Source organism: Sus scrofa, chromosome 7 (assembly GCF_054392235.1).
Source record: "Sus scrofa isolate SSC_HxYL_T2T_F1_AM1 chromosome 7, Sscrofa_HxYL_maternal_Yorkshire_Landrace_v2.0, whole genome shotgun sequence".
NCBI lineage: Eukaryota > Metazoa > Chordata > Mammalia > Artiodactyla > Suidae > Sus > Sus scrofa.
In genome coordinates this window covers 78,625,769-78,648,125 of record NC_139389.1, presented here as the reverse complement: position 1 = coordinate 78,648,125, position 22,357 = coordinate 78,625,769, and the positions used below count along the sequence as shown (strand labels likewise).

The following is a 22,357-nucleotide window of genomic DNA, read 5'->3' as shown; positions in this document are numbered from 1 at the left end:
TGGTTTATGTAGAAATTGATAATATAAAACTTTGAATTTTTAAAACTGATGCTTCATTTTAATAGCATACTTTACATGCAATCTAATCCATAAATGGTAGTAGTAACCAAAACAAAAATGTTAGAGTTACGTTCCTTGACCTGTCTAGTAGCCTCAACTACTTACTCACAACCACTCTGTATAATCAAATGTTCAACTGTTAGTTAAGGTGTTATTTTCAGCTATATGCAGTGGACCACAGAAAAATTAAGTTTCGCAAGTCCAAAGTTCGGCTGCTTTCTCATTCTCTTCCTTCTGTTGCAAAGATTATTCTCAAAATCAAATGAATAAAGAAGAGAATTATAGTCTGTATTTTAGGATTGTTAAAGGTTTTTCTGTTTCTGACAGTTTGGCTTTCTTTTGTCATTTTCTCACTTAAATGTTGTAAACTCAGAAAGTGCTAAGCTAAGATTCTTTATGTAGTGTTACACATGCCATAAGACAATATTATTTTACCATGTCAAAGTTGTTTGCACCATTTGGAGCACATCTATCATCAAAACTCAATTAAATGGAGTCTTTCTATCTTCAACTAAAACAAACTGTTTACTTAGATTTGCTCAGTGTTTACTTCGCAAGAGGTAGAAGACCCAAATAGCACAGGAACATAGGTGTCTGGGGATATACCAGGGGTCAAAAAATTTAACCCAAAGAAGGAGGCCTTCTTCTTTGCTTGCAACAAGAGACCTTCTTTTTCTTTTGCCAAGTAAATGGCAGCATTATAATGTTATTCATACCTCACTGGTGTCCTAACAATTCCTCTATTCACACTGAAAAGGGATATATTCTCTTTGTTGCAAAGTATTAAATTTGCCCCTAGAGATTAGTGTGTAGGCAGTTTTAAAGGATGAAACAGGATTAGATAAGGTTACTTTACTGAGAAAGAGTTCTGAAACAGTGCAGCAAACACCCCTCTTGTATTACTTGTATTGAAAAAAAAAATCCTTTGTTTTAACACTTCAAATCACAAGTCACATTTATTAAATTATTAGTTGACAAAATGTTTCTTTGTGGAGTTTTGTGAAAGGTAGGTAAGTTACAAATAGAAAAAAAAATTGACACTTGCCTAATTGTATTTGAAATTTTGTATCTCTGAAATCCCTCTATGGCATTTATAATTTAAATATGTTCTAAGAGATGATATAAAAAATTATAGTAATTGTAGTTATCTGTTCAAATATTCAGAATGTTTCTGCCTTTCTTCGTGCTATTTAGAAGGGGTGAAAATTATACCATACATCTACTGAATTCAGCCAACATTTGTTAAGTTTAAAAGCGTCAAGATTATGTTGAGGACAGTTGCACAAAATAAGAGCATGGTCTCTTTGGGATCCATTTACTTGTTCACAGTTAATAACATTGTACACCACAAGAACATATGAATATTATCACCAAATTTTCAAGAGAAATAACAAAATAGATTTTCTTCAGAAAGAAAAAAATAGCCTGTAATAATAGCCTGTATCTTTAGTTATATAATTTTCAGATTATATACCTTTTCCAAATACTGGTAAAGCTAATGAGGGATTTCAAGATAAAGGATTGGGTTATTTTCAAAATTTTTCATTTTATGTGGTAGGGCAGAGACTGATTAAGTCTGTTTAGGCTACAGTAGTTTCTACTCTTTTGACCTTTTATCCTTAACTGTAGGGAAAACTTTTGTTACAATAAAAAGGAAAGATTTTCAATTGGGACCCCCAATTTTTTTTATAAGCTTAAAAATCTTAAGGCTAAATATTATGCTTTTGCCATATGTACAGATCTTAAAGCTCACAAGAAAAAAGAACTGTAAATATAAAATTTCTGCTAACAAAACTAAAGAAAAAAAAATCCCTTTGCGTCTTGATGGCACCTTGTCATCTGAAAACCAGGAAAGCTTCTGCATACACTTTGCTTTTTCACATTGCTGCCAGGTTATCAATCTTCCCATGGCAGAGCTCTGCTTATGTGAGGGCCTGCTTACAAACTATTTGTGGTTTCCCACTGCCTCCAGAACAAAATCCAGACTCTTTGGCTTGATTTTCAAAGCCTTCCACAGTCCTCTCTAAACTTCCCATCAGCACTTTTCTGAGCTAATTGTGTAGCCTGCTCATGGACACCCTGGACCCAACAAGACTCCCTCCACACGGTATTCTTAGCAAGTTCCCAGATGTATCACATACTTCAGGACTTTCCTAGCATCACTTGTGCTGCTCCTGCTCCCTGTATATCCATTAAGTTTTCACTTGGACTATTTCACCTTTCACCTATGGGTACCTTAGGGCAATAAATATTTGCTGATCTGTTTCTGATAAATATCACTGTGTTGGCCCATAATACGAAGACATTCTGATGTAAGTCTCCTTGCCTGCATGGAGAGTTTGAGTCATTTTAAGGCAGCTTTGTTATTTGGCAGGCCAATAAAATTACCATTTTTGCAGACTTCTGTTTGCTCAATGGCTCGGAATATTTTTAAGGTTTCTCCTAGTTCCTCCTTACCCTTTCTAGTTCAAAACAGAAATTAAAATGTTAACAATTTTTACAAATATAACTGACATGGAAAAATTCCAAATGTAGTCATACGAAAATAAACATCTGGATATCTGCAAACACTCAGATATTAAACTAGATTTTTTTTTCCACACATCCATCCTGATTTTAAGGTCATGAAAATAGAATCCTATGGTTTGATGGTATCAGAAGACAGAAGCTAAACTAAATTCTATCAATTTCTAATGTTCTTGAAAATAGCACTTTGCATTTGTCTTCCTCAAATTATATTTTGAATATTCTATATTTAAGTTGAACTATTTCTGTGGAAGTAACCTTTAATTGGAATAAATTTGAAAAAACACAATTAACATGAAGGAAACTTTTTAAAAATGAACATATTGGATGGAAAAGAAAAAAACAACTCGAATAAATGAATACAGTTGTAGGAAAGTAATTGTTTCCCCTACTTTTTTGCATTCATAGGACACTATTCACTATGACAAACAAGACCTGGGCATGGGGCTGGTAGGTGGGGTTGTTTGGCTGTTCCTGACGATGATGCTGTTGTTGATTAAAAACCATAGAACCATAAGAGGTAAAGTCCTAGCTTATTAGTACTTCCGATGCTTACTTACCCTTGATGGTTTCTGCCCAGTTTTGCGTTTGAAGAGAAAATTATACTAACTAAAGTAATAAGAAAGAACATATCTGTCTATCCATTCAGAGCTCTGAGAACCAAACATATAATGTGTCCTACTTTAGTCACTGGCCATGAACTGTAACAAAGTAACAGAGATGAGGAAACATGCACCCAAAAGCCCTTGCCTAAGTTAACAGAGTCTGTTTATGGTGAAATGAGAGTATAATTCAGGTAGTTCCACTCTGTGTCTGATCATTTTATCTCAAAGTATACTTGAAATCCTCTTTGACTAGGCCAGATGGATGATTAGATTTTGCATAATACATGTTTTTATGTAATTCAGCATGGTTTAGTTTTCCAAAAAAATTTTTGGTCAGATCAAAGATGGTTCTGCAGTCATGCTGCATGAAATTTTGTATATAAAATCAGTTGACCCATCAAGTTGATTTTGGAATGTAAACAGAATACTTCAAAGTAAAAAACTTGGAAATAGTATACAGAGAAGATCAAATATGGTCACTGAAATACTTTTCCATCATCCAGAGGCATATAAGTGGTAGGTGCTATTAATTTTTAATTATAACAGCAGCTACCACTTATTGGATATTTCCAATATGCCATACCTTGTGCTTCTGACATACACAAACTTATTTCATCACCTCAAAACTACAATGCTAGACATTCTTATTTTCACTTTGCAGAATAAACAGAGGCTCAGAGAACTCAAATAACAAATCCTAATTCACAGAAATGGTAAGTGGCAGAACTGAGATTTGAATCCAGGTAGTTTTTTGTTTGTTTGTTTGTTTTTTAACTTAAAACTCAAGCTTCCTGCCACTTAAAACTACCAAAACTAATACTAATAAATTAAAAAACAACAGCTGCCATATACTGAAGAATGTTTATTATCAGAACAATAAACACTAAATTTGATATCTCATTTATCTTCATAAAAACTATTTGAGAGTAGGTATTAGTATCTTAATTCTTAATTCTCCTGTAAGGATAAGAAAACTTCGCAAAGTTTACTATGTTTTCAATGCTTACTGGATTAGGAAAAGACAAAAGCAGGTTGTCAGACAGGAAGATGATCATCGTCCAATACTCTATACTGTCTCTTATGATCTCCTTATCTTCAGGAATACACAGTTATTCTCTAGGTGTATTAGTCAGGAGAAGAAAAGCAATGTGTCATAAAATATCCAGAATTTCTGTGCCTTATGGTAAGAGATGGTTAGTCTCACTCATCTATAGCCGTGTCTGTACTGAATGTTTATAACAGGATTCAGGTTACAAGAAGTCACTATCCAGTTCGGCCTCACAGCAAAGGGGAGAAAAGAAGACAGAGACAACCATATTATTGGCTTTTAAACTTCTGCCTAGAGGTTATATAGCTACTCCAAGCCAGGTGAGGATAAATAATTCTTTCTTGGTGACTGGCTCCAAAGAAACAGAAATCAGATTATTTGGGGAATAGTTGAACTGATACTGGTACAGTACTGGCAGGATGCGCTATCCATGCATAAAATGACAGGATACAATTGTGTTTTCTTGATTTGTGCCTTTTCAGACAACCTCAGCTTTTAGATTATCAGGGAAAAAGACACAAGTTAGTAGAGTGGTTTTCAGGAATAAAGAAACCAAAACCATCTGATGGGCTAATAAAACATTCTTCACTGATATATGAATTCTACAATTTATAGCTTAAGAATTTGTTTTGCAGGAGAATGGAAACTTATTTATAAGAACATATTGAGTGAGGAAAGTAGATATTATCAGCTCCTGCTTGTAAGTGGATCAATATCTACTGCATTGTTTTAAATAGAAAAAAAAAAGGAAACAAGTTAAATATCTAACACTATAAAATGAATTAAATGAATTACATTGTCTATGAATGGAATTCTATACAACAAAGTAAACTGATCAAAATGTAATGGTACAGAGACTCTTAATGATAATTAGTGATACAGTAGAAAAACCAGGTAAAATAATATTGCTGTATGATCTTTTTCATGTAAGTTAAACATATTTTTATACTAAAAATATATATTAGAAAAATCACCAAAATGTTCAAAGTTATCATTGGGTGACATTTGTTTAGAAATTTACTTTTTTTGTTAAAGAAGTTTAGGGGTTAAGTATTCATTTTCTACACTGAATACTTAACATACTTTAATACACAGATATTAAGTAAAAGAATAAATTTTAAAAACATGAGTATTGGCATCTAAAGTCCAATATACACTAAATAAAACTATGTCTTTGATCATAAAAAAGAACTAAGTTCAGATAATTTGATAATTTATCGTATCAGTCAAGAAGCAATTAGTGTTTTTTCTTAATTGTTCTTGACCATTTCCCACTCAACATTCAGTTCACATTTTACTCCCTCCTTAGACTCATCTTCTGCATAAAATCTTACATAATCCCCCAACTTCTACTACTCAGAGCTCTACATCAGCTTGGAAATTATTTACACTCTTTTCTCTCCTACTAAACTGTCAGCTACTTGGTAGCAGGGATGAAGGCTTATCCTTGTTATCCTCCAGCTAATATTCCTGACTCCAGAATTCTCCACAGCCATCTATCCTCCACCTGGCATGCAGAATTCTTCTGATGTAATACAAATTGAAATGATTAATATGATTGGAAATTATTTCCTCATTAGTTAGCTTATTCTAGGTTTTGCTGTAGTAACAGATAACCCTTAAATCTCAGGGGTTCTCAAAAACAAAGGATCATTTTTGCCTCTTCAAGTCAGCCAGGGGACAGCTATGACTCTGGTTCCCTCCCCACAATCTCATTTTTATTCCAGGATTCTCGTGTGAAGAAGAACTCTTCTCTACTAAACTGGGAGAAAAGGAATGGCAATATCATGTAATAGCTCTTAAGGTTTCTGTTTAGATGTGATGTAAATCACTTTGGCTCACAGACCATTATGAAAGTCCTGTGGCCAAGCCTGATATCAGTGGTGCAATGAATAATAAAATTCTGTCACAGGGAGGAACTGCAAATAATTGGGAGCAATAATATAATCTGCCAGCAGGATAGATAACGGTAATGCTTCTCTTTGCATTTTCATGCAGTTTTTATAGATATTAATAGAGTTGAAATGAGGAAAAATGAGTAGGAGTTGATAACTTTTACTTCCTAACATAATGAGTATTTGTTTGCAAAAAAAAAAAACTTAATGCAATTTTACAGTCTAGTTTTTACAAAAATCAAGTGAAAGATTTTAATTTTCTGTTTAGGTCAATGTGGCTTGGCAAAAATTGAACCTGGGCCACATAATTAGCAGGAAAATATGTTCTAAGTTGACAAAAAGCTCCAACGCATTATAATTGTCCAAGAAATAGGCATGAATATATCTTATATACTGGCTAAATCAGATCCATTTCTAGATGGACACTGAAGAGCCAGATAAGCCAGTAATGGCTGATGGCACAACCTACATTTTCCAGTGCCAAGGATTGAATAGATGTATTCTCTCAGTGGAGCCCAGGAAGAACCCATAAAATGTTCAGCCTAGTGCCTTTGGCTTTTTCACACAGCCTGTATTGGTTCCCCTCGATAGCAAGAAATTTCCAACAATTCAGATATTTTCCTTTAAAATGTGCAAAGCTTAAAATTTGTTTTTCATGTACCTTGATTCTCTAGAGAGTTTAGGGCCTCTTGACTGAATACTAAGCTTGGGAACTTCTTAATTCATACTTCACTGGTAACCTATTCTATCAGTCTTTGCTTATATGAAAATAATAGAAGACTTTCAATTATTAAAAAAAAAAAAACTAAAGGCACAGAAACATGTTTAAGAACACAGTCTTACTTCATTCAGCTACAGTAATCTGATCTAGGTTTAGGCTGGAAGATATCTTTAGACACTGGTTTTAAAGAATGGGTAAAAATTATTTGTAATTACCATATCAATTGTTTGTTTATGTAGATGCTGCCAAAGTATTAGGAGTGCTTGAGAAGAGTTTCTTTTCTTAAATATATTTATTTTACAGTTTTATTTACATTTACTAGCCTGGCAAAACCTTTCATCTATGAAAGACACTAGTTTTCATGTAATTGAAAAAATACAAGCAAAGCTGTTATTTTGCATCACACAGACAAAAGAAAAAATACTCAGTTTCTTTCAGAATCTGAACATTCAAAAAAGAAACCAATTTAAAATACACTGCTTATATGTAGAAAAAGTCTTTCTACATTCCTTAGTAAAATATTTGCAAGGAATAAAGATCTATATCAACATATATATAAATATATATATACACACACACATACATATATAGAGATAGAGATGCAGTTAAATATAGTTATATGTATAATTGCAAATACATATATAAATATATGTATGTATATGTATGTGTGCTTATATAAATATAGATATAGATGATATATAGTTATAGATATAAAGTGATTTTAGAATTTTTTGCTTATTTAAGCATTAGAGCTTCATCAGTTTTCATTTCCTAGAAGGGTTGTACCAATTATAAACACACAGTTTGGGAGGGATGTAAAATATAGGGTACACAGTGCTCTGCAACCACTTATCCTGGGTAAATAAAGGTAGAACAGAAAGCTACACAGGCCTTTGCAAATAATGCCACAGGGGAACACCAGCCTCTAAAAGCCAACCGTTACCCTTGGCTATGCTAGGAAAGTTACTCCCTGTTAGAACGGATATTTACAAAACACCAAAAATTGGTCGCTACATCGAGTTGACAATTTTATTTGTATATTAGAGATAAAGGCAGCTAAGAGCTCTCCCTGTAAGCAATACTATATTCTAAGCTCATGAGCCCATGATGTCTGTCTCTCACATGGTAATGATATAAGAGCATGCTGCCACATTACCTCGTGCAATTTACTGATATATACAAAACAAAGAGAGTGCTTTTAATAGTTCTGAATATTATACTTCCACATTTCAACAGAAATCTTAAAGCTGAAGGCAGGCCACAAGTCTAATTCAATGTACAAAAGACTTTATAATTTCTATTGTGAATAATTAAAGTAATACTTAAAGCATTCAGGTTAATCCAGAGCTTTGTTTGCACTTCTATTTTGGTTGTAAAAGTATGTCAGTTATAATAGTACCAAATTCATATGTGTTTGCTAACTTGGTTCAATGGATGATGCTGCCTAGAATGATCACTTTGAATTGAAATATGCTTAACTGCACTTCAAGTTTTAAAACAGCAGTGTTTTTTAGGCAAGGTGAACACATGATAACAGTCACTCCATAGTTGTAAATTTCTTAAGTTAATAGTTGTATGTTACAAACAGTATCAAGTACAAGCCAAACTTTTTATATTTTTTTGCATTAAACATGAACTGGGTTACTGTATAATTTCAACATATGACATTCCACTTCAAAAATTATTTTCCATAGGCAGTTATTTATACTTTTAGGCATTTTAATTTCTTGAATTAAAGGACGCAATGTAGGTAAAGATATTCCTATATTTTCAAGTTCTCTTTTGATTGGTAAGGGACAGTGCAGGCCCATCTGTTTTGCAGCAAAGAAAGCCCCAAACCATCTGTGTAGAACCACATGCCAGCTAAAACACAGAGATATGCACAGTTTTTTTGTTATGAAAAATTTTGCAGTATTTTTTTCTGTATTAGTGTGAATAAATTAGCAACAACTAAATTAAAGAAATATTTAGAGAACATATTAACTTTCTAGTGCCTACAGTAAATTATATCCTTTAGAAATTATAAAAGTTGCATTGTCTCCATATGAATTTTTCCTTACTATTCTGAATTTGATACTGAAATCACTCATATCATCTGCAAAATAAAGTAGCCTCATTGTTGGAAATGTAAATTCATTTTTGTAAAAGTGTTTCTTATTGAGCAAGTCTTTGACTTTGAACAGTAAATAATTATGATTTTTGTTCAGCTATAAAAAGTAGCATAGTAGGAAGAATGTACAGTTATAATTTATATATTATGAATATTATACTATTTGCATAATATGTGCATACTATAGTGCATGAGAATGTTTTATGGCATATTTTGAAGAAGTTTTTGTTTTCTCATTTCCATTGAAGTAACTCTGCTAAAGGATTTTTTAAATTCTACTAGAGTAATTGAATATATAAATTAATTGCTGGTTTTTCAGGAGTCAAAAGAAACACTGAATTATAGATTAAATGTTCATCACATTTTACAATTTTAAGCCTCTGAAAAATCATACTAATATTTAAAAAATACTTCTAGATTCAAAATATTGCATACAGCAGTTAACAAAGGCACTTCTGCCTACACAAATTTGGCTATTCGAGCCATTTTTCTGAAAATCAGTAAAACACATGTAGGCCAACAATCTCTAAAAAAAAAAAAAAGAAAATCACAACCATCACTTCCTTCTTTTTGCAAGTTTTCTATCTTCATCTTGCCTTAGTTTATACATGATTTCTGTTGGATGAGTTAGAAAATAACAAATAACAGAGATATATGAATGTATATCAGCTTCTTAATGCATAGTCCATATTGATGAAATATGTCACTTACTCTTTGAGGGAGACTTCTTCTGTTTTACAGTGGTGTTGAAAATGCTTATTATCTGTTTGAAAAACATTAAAAGCTTTAAATTCAAGCAGCTCATTTTTCATTTTGTTAATTGCATAACATACTAATGTTGCACTAGGTTGTTTTTTTCAGTGGTATAATGATGCAACAATATTTACATACCAACTCTGGTTTTCCTTTAATGGTTTCTATAACAAGATCATAATTTCCTTTAGCGTAATCACTGGCAGATTTATTTGGCGTCCCATCTTCGCTCCGCTCTGGCTTTGGGGGCCTGGGAGAGAGCACATACTTTCCCTCCCTCTTCCCATCAAGTACACTCTGCTCGTGTGTAGTTGCTGCAGGTCTGAGTTACACTTCTGCCAAACATCCATGTTTAAAAACCTTTTAGGATGGCATGGCAGTGGAAATCAACTGATACCTCTAAACTCTGCCCCCAGCTTTAACACATTGGCTTGCCCACCATAATTTGACTGTGCGGGAATGATGTAAATATGTGAAAGTGGGTGGTTGGAGGAAATTTTCATTGAACAGTTTCTAGATTCATAGGAGAGGTAACCTGGTGAAAAAGAACATTAGAGTGTTTAGGTTTCTCTCTGATGCACTCACTTAATCTAAATGTTGACTCTGAAGACTGCAGTTTCTAGCTAGACCTCTAGGTTGGACAGTCTGAGAAGTCCTTGCGACCTGTCCTTCACCTGCTTTATATTGCTGTAGCACGTGCCACACGGCACTGTAAATCCATCCTCTGAATTTTTTTATTTTCCCACATAGAACAATAATAAGGTGTTAGGATTTGTCTGGCTACCTTGCCCAACTTGCCTTGGAAGTGGATGAAAACACCACAATATGATATTCCAAATTTAGCTCCATTTGTCCTGCATAGAGAAACAAAATCAAAAAACAAAAAACAATTTCAAGCTGTCACCTAAATGAAACTGATCTCAGAGAAAAATACCATTAATCGGAGCATTATAGATTGGTGTGACTTGTTCCTTGGATGACATTGTATGAGGTAACTTTACAAACCTCTCATTATGTTTGAGGGAGTTTGTTAAATGTCTAGATTCTTTTTAGTTAAGCAGTGAGTGACCTGTTTTAAACCACAGTAACAGCAGAGTTTCGAAAAGAAAAACTCTTCACACATGATGGAGTTGGGTAAAGCTGTGATTTTCTGCTTGGCTGGAACATAGTCTATGATTCACTTATAAGGTTAATCAATCTGAACTAAAATGTAAAGGGATATGCATTAAAGATACACATAAAATGGGATCCTTAATGTCTCAGAGGAGCACGTATTGAGGTCCTCACAGTGGTGACTCAAGCTAATTTCTATCCTAACATGAGCTAATGGTTACCTTGAATGTTGTTTATTCACTTTGCTGTGAAGAAAAGTTAGAAATACATATCAAAATTTACGGCATAGGCTTGAAAGAAATCCATTGCATATTAAAAGCTGGCATAATTATTCACTGCAAGCAACAAATGAAACATTTAGTATTTTATTAAAATGTTCTTATAATAATTGAAACTCAGAGCAGGGTTTACTTCAATTAATTTGGGAAGCAAAATAAATATTTAACTTATTTAGCATTCCATAATTAAGATCTATAATTTAAATGAGATGCAATTAGTTTTTTCTCTTAAATGAAATGACACTTCACATAGTGTGGGCCAGAGCTGTATTTTACTTGACTCTTCCAAGAGGCCATTTGTTTTTTGAAGGTTTTTTTTTTTTTTTCCTGCTTTTAATCTGCTCAAAAAGTGTCAAACTCAACTGCTCCAATACCTGAACAGTCAAGACTTTCTTCTATTTTACAATGTATGTCTGCTTATTAAAGTCTTCAAGACATCCTAGACTTAGGCAAACAGTGTCCAAATGTACCATATTTAGCTTCTATCTCAAAATCTCCCGAGCTGTCAATTTAGGTGTTAAAGAGACCATTTGTAAAGCTTGGCTGGGAATTGCCATTATTGACTGGAATGTGTGTTTATCATTACATTCAATGATGAAAGTGGAACATGTAGCATATGAATAAATGTCAGCAGATGTTTCTTTTAAATGGCCTGATTTCAACCTCCTGTTGTTTGTCTTGAATACAAATATTAAAAAAGGGAAAAAAGGCAGAATTTTTTATGACATAAGTGCAAGGGTAGTTAGATTTTTTGAAAAACAACAAAAATAATGGCTAGAATATCAGCCTGAGAGAGTCAAGTAGAATTAAGAGTTAGTTGGCTGTGCTCAGCTACTCTTGTGGGCTTCTGAGTAGATTTAGCAAAAGGAGGGATTTTCAGTATATGGTTGCAGCAAAATTCAACCTCACGGATTTTCGTGTTTCACAGCTGTTATTATTGATTTTTTTAAATAACTAAATTTGATTACTGCACAGAGAGTGTCAACCTGGGTAAGGGTCTTAAAAAAATCTTTACCTCTTATTTAGAAACACTGAATGAGAATGCTCAGTAGCAAACGGACACTGTTTTCCTCCAAACTCTTACTTTGAAAGATAGACAATGAACACAGAGAGCATATTTTACATATTTTAGTGAGGAAAAAGCAATGTAAACTCAGTGGTATAGAAATGAAATAGACATTTTAGGTGGAAAGACACAGACTCATCTTTTGTTCACATATATAGCAATTTCTGTGAATGTATCATATTTAGTGGAACTCCTGTGGTATTTGGGGGGCTGTAAATATTTGGGTGTTATTGGAAGAAGTGTAAAATGACTAGAGACAAATTCTGGGTGGGCTTTAAGAGCAGGAAATATAATTTTAAAAAATCAGGCACTCATATTAAATTTCCAGCATGACTGGTCTAAAATACTCCAGAGAAAAATTTCAAATATAATATAACAAAATTGTTCAGAATTTGTCACCATTTCCATTTTATTTAAATGATAATAATTTGTACTTCAGATCATAAGGAGCACTACAGTCTAATGCTTACATCTGTCAAAAGCATAGAACTTTCAAAGCCATTGAAGTTATGAGCAAAGCATGTTCCAAGCTTCAAAAAGGGCAATGACTCGAGGCCGGCTTTTATCCCTGGCTTTCATTTTGGTAGCATGATTGTTTGTAGCCACTGTTAGTGGTGGGCACAGATATTGCATACACAATTAGCCATTTTCTCTTAATTTTGGGAGTGTAAATGCCTAATTGCTTGTGCAATTAAAGGAAGAACAAATTTTCTGTCTGTAAAATAGAAGGCTAGGGTGGAATGTAAATTAAAACCATTAGTGTAGTGTTCTGACTTGTGTATCAACAAATTATATATGTTTCTCCTATATGTTTAGTATATCTGTAGCTCTGATCAAAAAGCCACCCTTGAAAATGGGATACGATCTCACATAATGCTTAATTACCCTTAAGACAGAGAACATTTTGACAGTCATGCTAATCAAAATGTCAAGTTTAATATTTAACAGTAAAGCCTTTAATAATATTTTTTTTAAAAAAAGGAATGAAGCACCCTATTTGTTTACTGAAGCTTTCTGGCAGAATAATGCAGTACTTATTGTGAAATTCAAAATTGAACCTAAATCTATTTTTCCATATTTGGCATACACATACCATTCATCCTTGCAGACCATAAACAGCAAAAACTATCCTTACCTACTTATCATTACTCAATCCCCACCAGATATTTTCAGTCCCAAGCCCCCAGCTTTCAGCACTGTGCATACTTTACCTATGGCTTCAGTTCAGTACTTTGCATAACGTCTTTCTCTCACAAACATAAATTGTAATTCCCCCTCTAAAGAACCCTAGGTCAGGCCACAGTCACCTTTCTTCACATTCTTTTCTGATTTTTTTCTCTTTAATTTTTTTCTGTCTTTGCCTCTTCCTTCCTAATCTGGGCACACATGCACACCCCACACTAATGTCCAAGATGCCTATTCTAGAGCTCATTTTCCTCTGCAAAACTACTTGACATATGAAATATGAAATGACTATTAATTAACTCTGCTTCACTTAACTACGCCTCACCATGATCAAAATTATGCTCTAAGATTCTGTTATGATAAAAGGAATTATTAATTAGTTAAAGAGTTCTTTGGATGGTTAGAACGCAAAAGGACCTGAGAAAGGCTGTGATTTAGTTACATCTCATTTGTCACACAGGGAACTAGGACACTGAGTGGGAAAAGGGGCCTGGTGTTATCTGATTGGCAGAGAAAGGTCAAGAATCCCTTCAGTTACTCTGCCTCGACCCATGAGCCAGAGGATGAATTTATCCCCCAAGTTCTTCAATGCATCACGGGCCAAAGGGTATGGCACCTACCCTTGCTGAAACTCTGTATGGTGTCCCCAGTGTGCCAGTGCAAATGTGGGAGAGGCACAATGGCTATTCCCTCATAAGGCATTGTGAATGAAAAACATGAAATAGGAGTTTATTAGGATTGAGCTGAATTGATACTGGCTGATAAGAAATTGCATTCAATCCATGAAGAGAAAAAAAACATTTGTTACAATGCAGAAATTAATAACACTTTGTAACAATGAATCTCATATTTTAGGATTAGGTCAAAGGAATCGGTGTTCTATGAAGACTGGTTGCCTTCATGCTTGCTAAGCTGTTTTTAATTGTGGACAATAATTTATGTCATTTTGGGCTTCTACATAAGCCAAAAAAATCTTGAAAATTACACCATTTTACAGAAAATTGACTAAATAGAAAACTTGATGGTTTGGCCGTGTGGATTCCTCTTGCACGAAGAGCAAGGGTTAGTTAAGAATACGAGAATTGCCATGTTCTTAAAATTAGCTTTCTCACTGAAGCTGTCCAGTGCCTTCCAGAATGAGTTTTAGGAAATAACAGTTTGTAGGGTGGACTGGATTAGATAATCTTAAAATAACCTTAAGACACTTTTGTAGGAACTCACATTCAGTGTTATTTTGTGACTCTACAAGACTGGGGATAAGGGCAGGGCATAGGACACAGCAGTTTGACAATGTTTTCTTAGAGTGTCTCATTGTAAAAGTGTTCTGGGCAAATCTGTGCACCTTGACTAGTTAAATGCTCAGATAATACATTAATAAAAAGTTAAAGCAGCCAACTAGCATGCCACACTTAAAATTAGGAAAGAGCAAAGGGCTTTGACCCCTCAAGCCAGAATTCTTTTCATTCTTCTCTGGTAATCTCAGTAGTCATCATGGTTCTTACATTATAATAGACTTTTCAGTGAGTTTAATTCTTCTCTTCACTTGGTGTGCTATTAGGAATACTTCATAGCTTCTAACAGTTTAGACTTCATGTCTCAATTAAGCTAAATGGCAAGAATTATATAGAAGCTAGGGAGCAGAGGAATGTAAGGTCCAATGGGCACAGGGAAGAATCTATCAGAGACAAGTAGTCCTCCCCATTTCATGGTATTAAACACTCACTGGCTCCCAAAGCTCTCCTTCTCCAAGGCACCAGCAATTCTCATCACATGGAGAAGGGTTTAGAGAAAAGAGAGCAGATGGTAAAACAGCACCTTCTATGTACAAGGCACTCAGCTGAGCACCTTCACAATGATTATTTCATCTGTTGTCCCACCACATTGGAAGATGGGTAATGTCATTCTTATTTTCCAGAAGAGAAAAAAGGATGAATAGCTTTTAGGAAGCACTAGTCAAAGAACATGCTCCTCCTTGGGGTAAACACACCGGGCAGGTTGGGAAAGAGCAGCCCAGAGGGCAAGGATAGAGATTAAAATGCATAACCTTATATGGAGCTTATTATAATTACTAAAACCAGAGAGTAGCAAGAGTTCTTTAATCCTTTAGTAAATTCTCATTGATATTAAAGATAGAGTTTAAATAGTTAGAGTTTGTTTTTTTGTTTCTTTGGTTTGGTTTGGTTTTTTAGCAAAGAAAGGAACAGTTGCTGAGAGTCTCCAAGTAGCCGCAAGTCTCAGCATTGGCCAACTCAGAGTTAAGTCTGAGATTATAAGAGAATTCTTTAACTGAAGTAGAGTTGATGTAGAATACTATACAATTTACAGGTGTACAAAATAACGGTTTGCAATTTTAATGGTTATAATCCATTTATAATTATTATAAAATATTGGGTATCTTCCCATACTGTACAGATATCTTTGTAGCTTCTTTTGTACATAGCAGTTTATACATCTTACTTCCCTACCCCTAATTTTTGACATGTCTATTGATGCTTTAACACAGCTATTAAATCTAGTTCTCAAAGAGACCCTCAGTTCATTGCACCCATGTGTTTTGTTGAGAAGTTGTTTCTTTGTCCCTGATCTAAACAACTAATTAAGAGCATTAGGAGATTCTGTGGGCAATATGTTCCAGAGGTTTCTTATTTTCTCACTAACTCAACCTTTTGGTTTTCAAACATTCTAAAAAACAATGTTTTCTATATTGGTTTGTGTACTTGTGAAGGTTGTTATCAGAAACAGAAATTTCTTTTACTTAAAAGCTTTCAAAATGATTACTCATGAAAAGAAAATTGTTTTACAAAGATGTGCACAATATTTAATGAGAAAGCCATTTAAATTCTCATTTTAACGCTAGATATAAATCTTTACAAGACTACAAAATACAAAATTTATGCTTTCTACTCTATTAAAATGACTAAAAAATTAAACTGCACCTGAATTTTAAACCCTAAAATATCGATGTACAGATTAAAATTTTACTCTTCCAATATTACTATCTGATTACCTTTATATATTAACATTGTCACGGTTAAATCACTATCAAATATAGGGACAGAATGATACAACATGGGATGAGCCAGATACGATCAGATAAGTTTTAATCTATGCAACTGTGGAGCTCATATTAATGAGGGAATCCATGTCAGAAATTAGGAACAGGAGGTATCTTACAGATGGATGGTGATAAAAAATTCCAATTTAAAATGAAAGTAGCAGCAATGCAAATTAGTGCAAAGTGTAACTTTTGTTCACAAAAAAATTAAGGTCAAATTGCACAGATTTAGAATTAAGTGTCTTAGTTTCAGACATTGTCAGCAGTTTCTTTGGGAACCTCAGTCACTCATCTTTCTGAGATTACTATGAAAATTGTCTTAGGCACATGTTGTATTCTATATGGTGTTTTCCCATCCCTCTACTTTGACCTGTATCCTTACAGACTCTTTCAACTATTTCCAAATGAGAAGCTCCAATCTAAAAGCCTATTTTTAAAGGAAAACATTTGGAAAATAAAGTTTAATGCCTAAAGAGCTGAAATATTCTATGTGAATACCAGTCCTGGACAGAAGATTTGCACTGAGGAAATGAGAGTTCTGAAGCATTTGGGACCAAAGGAAAAGAATATTTCTTCCCAAACGTTTCCAGCTTGGAAAATGTAGTGAAGAAACTGGAATTTTCAAAACTTGAAAAAAAGAGAGAAAACATTTTGGCTGATAAGATGCTCCTGAATAAAATATTATCTGAAACAAATGTTTAATTCAGAAAACACCTGCCAATGTAGATGTGCCCTTCAATAAATATGGCATCTCCAGCCTCATTTAACATGTTTCTTAGCAATGAAATGTTGGCATTAAATTTAAACATAAGTGCAGTATAAAACAGGCATATAGCTATATCTTGTGGACATGGTGTTATAACAGCTAGACCAAGGATTTTCAATGTTTTGAAGTCACAACATCTTTATATTAACACCATTTGGAGATCATAATTAAGTAGTAAGGTGTTTAACGACATATATAGAGAATAGTAATCTAAGCACAGTGATACTGGTCTGTTGCTGATGATTTACATAAAAGGAATAATCTGAAAATAGGGCTTCTGATAATATTAAGACAGTACAGTTTGAGGGTAAAGGCCATGAGCAATATAATATTTCCATTTTTCTTGTTATGATGTACTTCTAGACCATGTAAAGTACCTTCTAAACTGTTCCCAGTAGCAATACACAAGCTATTTGTTTTCTAGTTCAACCTTGAATGCCCTTGAGACAAATGCATCTTTGTAGAAGGGAGACAACAAAATAATTTAGTGATTTCAATGGATTCATTCTTTCATGGATTTACTAATTATAGCCCTCCTTAAAACATATTATATAAAATAAAAATCTGTAATTTCCAATAAAAACAACCAATGAGTATTATACTTGCAAACCATGAAAACTGGCAGACATTATGCAACGTTAATTTGAAGGATAATGTAAAAAAGTCCTGAAACTGGGAAACTGCAATTGTCAAAATAAAGAAAACCAGATGCTACCTTGGTTAAAAGAAAAGTTTCAAAGCATAAGAATATCTTAATTATGATAACAGTTGTTATACCATATCTCCAGGTTTGAATTGGTTTGAGGGGGAAAATCTTTAGAATTTAAATATTTAATGAAGAAAAAGCAATTCAATTTTTTCTTTAACAATGTTATATACAACAGAATACTATTAAGATTATTTACTATAATAGTATGCTATTAAGAGTTGTTATTATGAAGCATTTTGATTCAGATGTTTGTGTTTAAAGCTTTCCCTTGAAGCATTTATCTTATATATCAGTTTATCAGATCAACTATCTGATAATACAGGTCTTAAGACAGATACAGGTCAGAAAAAAATTACATAGGAGAATGGGATGGAGAAGGAACATAGAATTAAACCTCCTTTAGAATGAAGATATTATGATATAGAGGAAAGACCAATGATGATTTTGATGGAGTATATAGGATGCGCCTTTGTGCATACAATAATTGGGCAACGTCAAAAAGGAAACAGGTATTGAACACAGCAGTTACAAAAGTTTTTCCTGTAACATAGGGTTCTCCTAATTCTCCTAATGTCTGACTCTTGAGTAGGGAATGACAAGGTTCACCTTGCTTGTGAAATATCTTAGATTGATGCTTAGATCAATTCTTAACTAATTGAAAGCTATGATTCTAAAATCTCATTCTAACAATATTCAGTGTTGATTTTATTGCTGAATGGATTTCTTGAACTTCAACCAAGACAGTCTAATTATTGAGATTCTTTTTCAAAACACCTGTATTAAACTGATACTGCAAGAACCAAATATCGTGATGCCCTGAAGGATGTTTTTCCTCATATTTTGTCATCACTTTGTAACTAGAGTACCACATACCAAAATTCAGATTTATTAATATCTAAAAACATAACTATGCTTCTAAAGTATATAATACATTTTAATTGATAATGGGGTGCTATCTGAATTCAAATTCACCATACACATACTTAAAGAATACTCAAAAGTTATTAGAGTTCTTTGTAATACAAAGATAGAGTTTTGAAGTATTTTTGTTTGTTTGTTTGTTTTTTCAGGGCTGCACCCATGGCATATAGAGGTTCCCAGGCTAGGGGTCGAACTGGAGCTACAGCTGCCAGCCTACACCACAGCCACAGCAACACAAGATCCAAGCCACATCTGCAACCTATACCACAGCTCACAGCAAGGCTGGATCCTTTACCCACTGAGTGAGGCCAGGGATCGAACCCATGTCCTCATGGATCCTAATTGGGTTTGTTAACTGCTGAGCCACAAAGGGAATTCCTGAAATATTAATTTTAAAACAAATTCTTAACATGTAAAATATCACTCAGTATTGGCTACACAATTTGAGGGGGAAAATTAAGTTACTTTCACTTCCAAATACCATGGAGCAACTTAGAGTAGATCAAAGCTCTTGCTGAGAACAACTAAGAAAAGCTAGATAGTATATAAAAATGAAGGTTGAAGGCACTGGAGAAATGCTGAGACAGCCAGGATTTGAGGGGCAAGCTTCTGGAGAAAAAGGAGCTTACTAGATAAGCCCAATTTTTTAATGCTTCTTTTCCTTTCATAGCATATGCCAATTCTTGACTTATGGAAAGAAGATGAGAGGGCAGGTGGAGGCCAACTGTTAACTTTTGAGAAGTAAAAATCAGAGTTTTGTGCTGTCAAAACAACCTAAAAAGGAAGAATCTCTCATCTTCAGAGCAGTAAGAAATAAAATAGCATTGATTATTAGGTTAAGAAGCCAAGCAGAAAATAAATATAGGCAGGACAGAATACTGGAATTCTCATGGTCTTGGAAAGACCCTCAGTTGGGAACCCAAGAAAGCTGTCCCTTTGAAAGGGATGAATTAGAGGAAGACTGACCCTACAAAAGCAGAAAATCAGCTTCCAATCAGCACAGTCCATCATTCTACCTCTTTGCTGATAGCTAGAGGGTGGGATACATCCTCTTTGGAATATAATAACAGAAGTAAGTTCCTACAATCAAACACGATGTCTAGGATTCAATAAAAAATTATAGTCTTACTGAAGAAAAACTGTCAAAAGAACAAGAAACAGACCTATCAGTGACACAAATATTAGAATTTTAAGTCATGGAATTAAAGATAAATTGAGTAATATGTTCAAGGAAATAAACAGGCCATATAATCCTACCATAGAACTGGAGCACATAAAAAGAATCAAATAAAATTTCTATATCTAAAAATTATATTAACTTAAATTCAGATTTCAAAAGATAGGCTTACCTGTAGTTTAGAAAGAGCTCCAGAGGGCTTACAAAACTGGAAGCTAGATCACTAGAAAATATCCAAACTAAAGCATAAAGAGTAAAATGAATGAAAAATAAAAAAGATGTACATGGATTATGGTTAAAAAAATGTTCTAATATGGATGCAATTGGAGTCCTTAAAAGAGAGCAGAGGGAGAACGTGGCAATTGCAATATTGCAAAAGTTATTACCAAGAATTTTCCAATGCTGAAAAAAAATTGCAAGGACAAATCCAGGATGGCTTATGAACCTAAAGAGGTAAATACAAAGAAAATTATACAAGGAAAATCACATTGAGTTTCTTCAGCATAAAGCAAGCAAAAAAACAAAGTTTAATCTTAGGAGTTCTTGAAGACTAAAAAAATCATTATTTTCAAAGATTGAAAAAAAGCAATGAAAGCCAGAAGATAATGCAATATCTTTAAAGTGGCAGAAGAAGAAAAGAAACTACTAGATTACAATTTTATACCCAGATGAGATATCCTTGAAAAAGTGAAGATAAAATAGAAATACAAAAACAAAAGTTACTAATAGCAGTAATAGTAAAATATGTCTTTGAGCAGAATGAAAATAAATCCAGAAGCAAACAGAGAAAGGCAGAGAGGACTGAAGAACAATGGGGAAAGTAAATATGTTTATATACCAAAATAGCTAATTAATCAACAAAAAGAAATAATACATTTTGTGGTTTAAAATACAGTTAGAATTAAATGTGTGACAGGAATAACACAAAAGTCAAGAAGCAGGTAAACTGACTTAAGGTATTCTATGTACCTTATATTGTCTGGGAAGTAGGTAAAAGTACAGATTTAAAATAAATGGTCACAAAATAAGGATGTAAGTTGTAATCTCTAGAGTAAGCTTTACCAAACTAGCCAGATCAATCTGGAAGCAATTTATGCACGGCGGACATGAACTGATAAAAACCTAGGACTAGCGCAAAATGAGCAAAGGGAAAAAAGGAAAATAACATAAAACAGTGACATTTTCTAATGATAAAAGAGAATACAGCAGAAAAACATAGCAATTTCAAATTTATATACATCCAATAACATTGCTTCAGAATAAATGAAGCAAATTAAAATTGACAGAAATAGAAAATTCACAAATCAAAAATCATATTGCAAGATCTGAACATACTTTTCTTAGTAATAGTACAATGAACAGACAAAATATCAATTAGGCTATAGGAAATTTTGGCATAAAATAAAATTTCTTGACCTAGATTCAAAGGTGATAGAATATATACTTTCAAGTGCACATAAAATGTGTCTCAAAATAGGTCACATTTTATCAATATTGGTGTACGTATGTTCAACAAATTTAAGAGAGTTAAAATCATGTTGTATTCTCTCACCTCACTGCTATTAGATTTTGAAACTATTTTTTTAAAAAGTAGAAAATATACAGATATTTGACATTAATCAATACACTTTTGGAATGAATTAAACTTTCCTATCTGTTAATAGGTATCACTATAAAACCTACATCAAGTGGCATAGGTAATTGTGAAATATAAAAACTTTTTCCCCATGAAATTAGGAAAGAAATAAAGATGTTCATTTGTGCTCTTCTGTTTAGAATAAGTAAAAGAAATTATAGATATAAGGATTAGAAAGCAAGAAAAAAGAAATATGACATTATTTGTCAATGATATAAGTACATGTTTATAAAATTCAAATCCTTCTATAGTAGAACAATTAGGATTTGTAAATGATTTTAGCAAGGAAACTGGATAAATGGTCAAATATAAAAAGATAAATGATACTTATATATACAATTAACAAAAAATTATAAAATGAAATCTTAAAAATATACATATAATTTGCAATAGCACTGAAAAAAACAAATGCCAAAGGGAAAAAAAATATGTATAAGACTTCTACCCATAAAACTGCCAAATGTTATTGAGAGAAATTAAATAAGACTATAAAAACTGGATGAAAGGATTTACCATGTTTTTCAACATAATACATTGTTAAAAACATAGCATTTCTCCCAAAAATGATATGCAGATTCAATGTATTCCCAATCAAAATTCTACCATATATTTTTAAATGTGGAAATCAGCAAGATAATTTCAAATGCAAAGAGATAAGAATAGCCAAGATCCTACTGAAAAAGAACAAAATCAAAGGATATACAGAACTGGAAATCAAGACTTCGCACAATGT

At 33.3% G+C, this 22,357-nt stretch overlaps 1 long non-coding RNA gene across 15 annotated transcripts in view; it reads right to left on the bottom strand.

The window, feature by feature from the left end:
- LOC106507717 (uncharacterized) overlaps positions 1 to 22,357 on the bottom strand; it is a 171,135-nt gene that overhangs the window by 118,730 nt on the left and 30,048 nt on the right. Inside the window, exon 1 of one of the 15 annotated variants that reach the window (XR_014810740.1) lies at positions 9,677 to 9,728. The exons of the other annotated variants lie outside the window; for them this stretch is intronic. This is a non-coding gene — a long non-coding RNA (uncharacterized LOC106507717). Of the gene's footprint in view, positions 1 to 9,676; positions 9,729 to 22,357 lie in introns of those variants that run through there. 15 annotated transcript variants of the gene reach the window in all.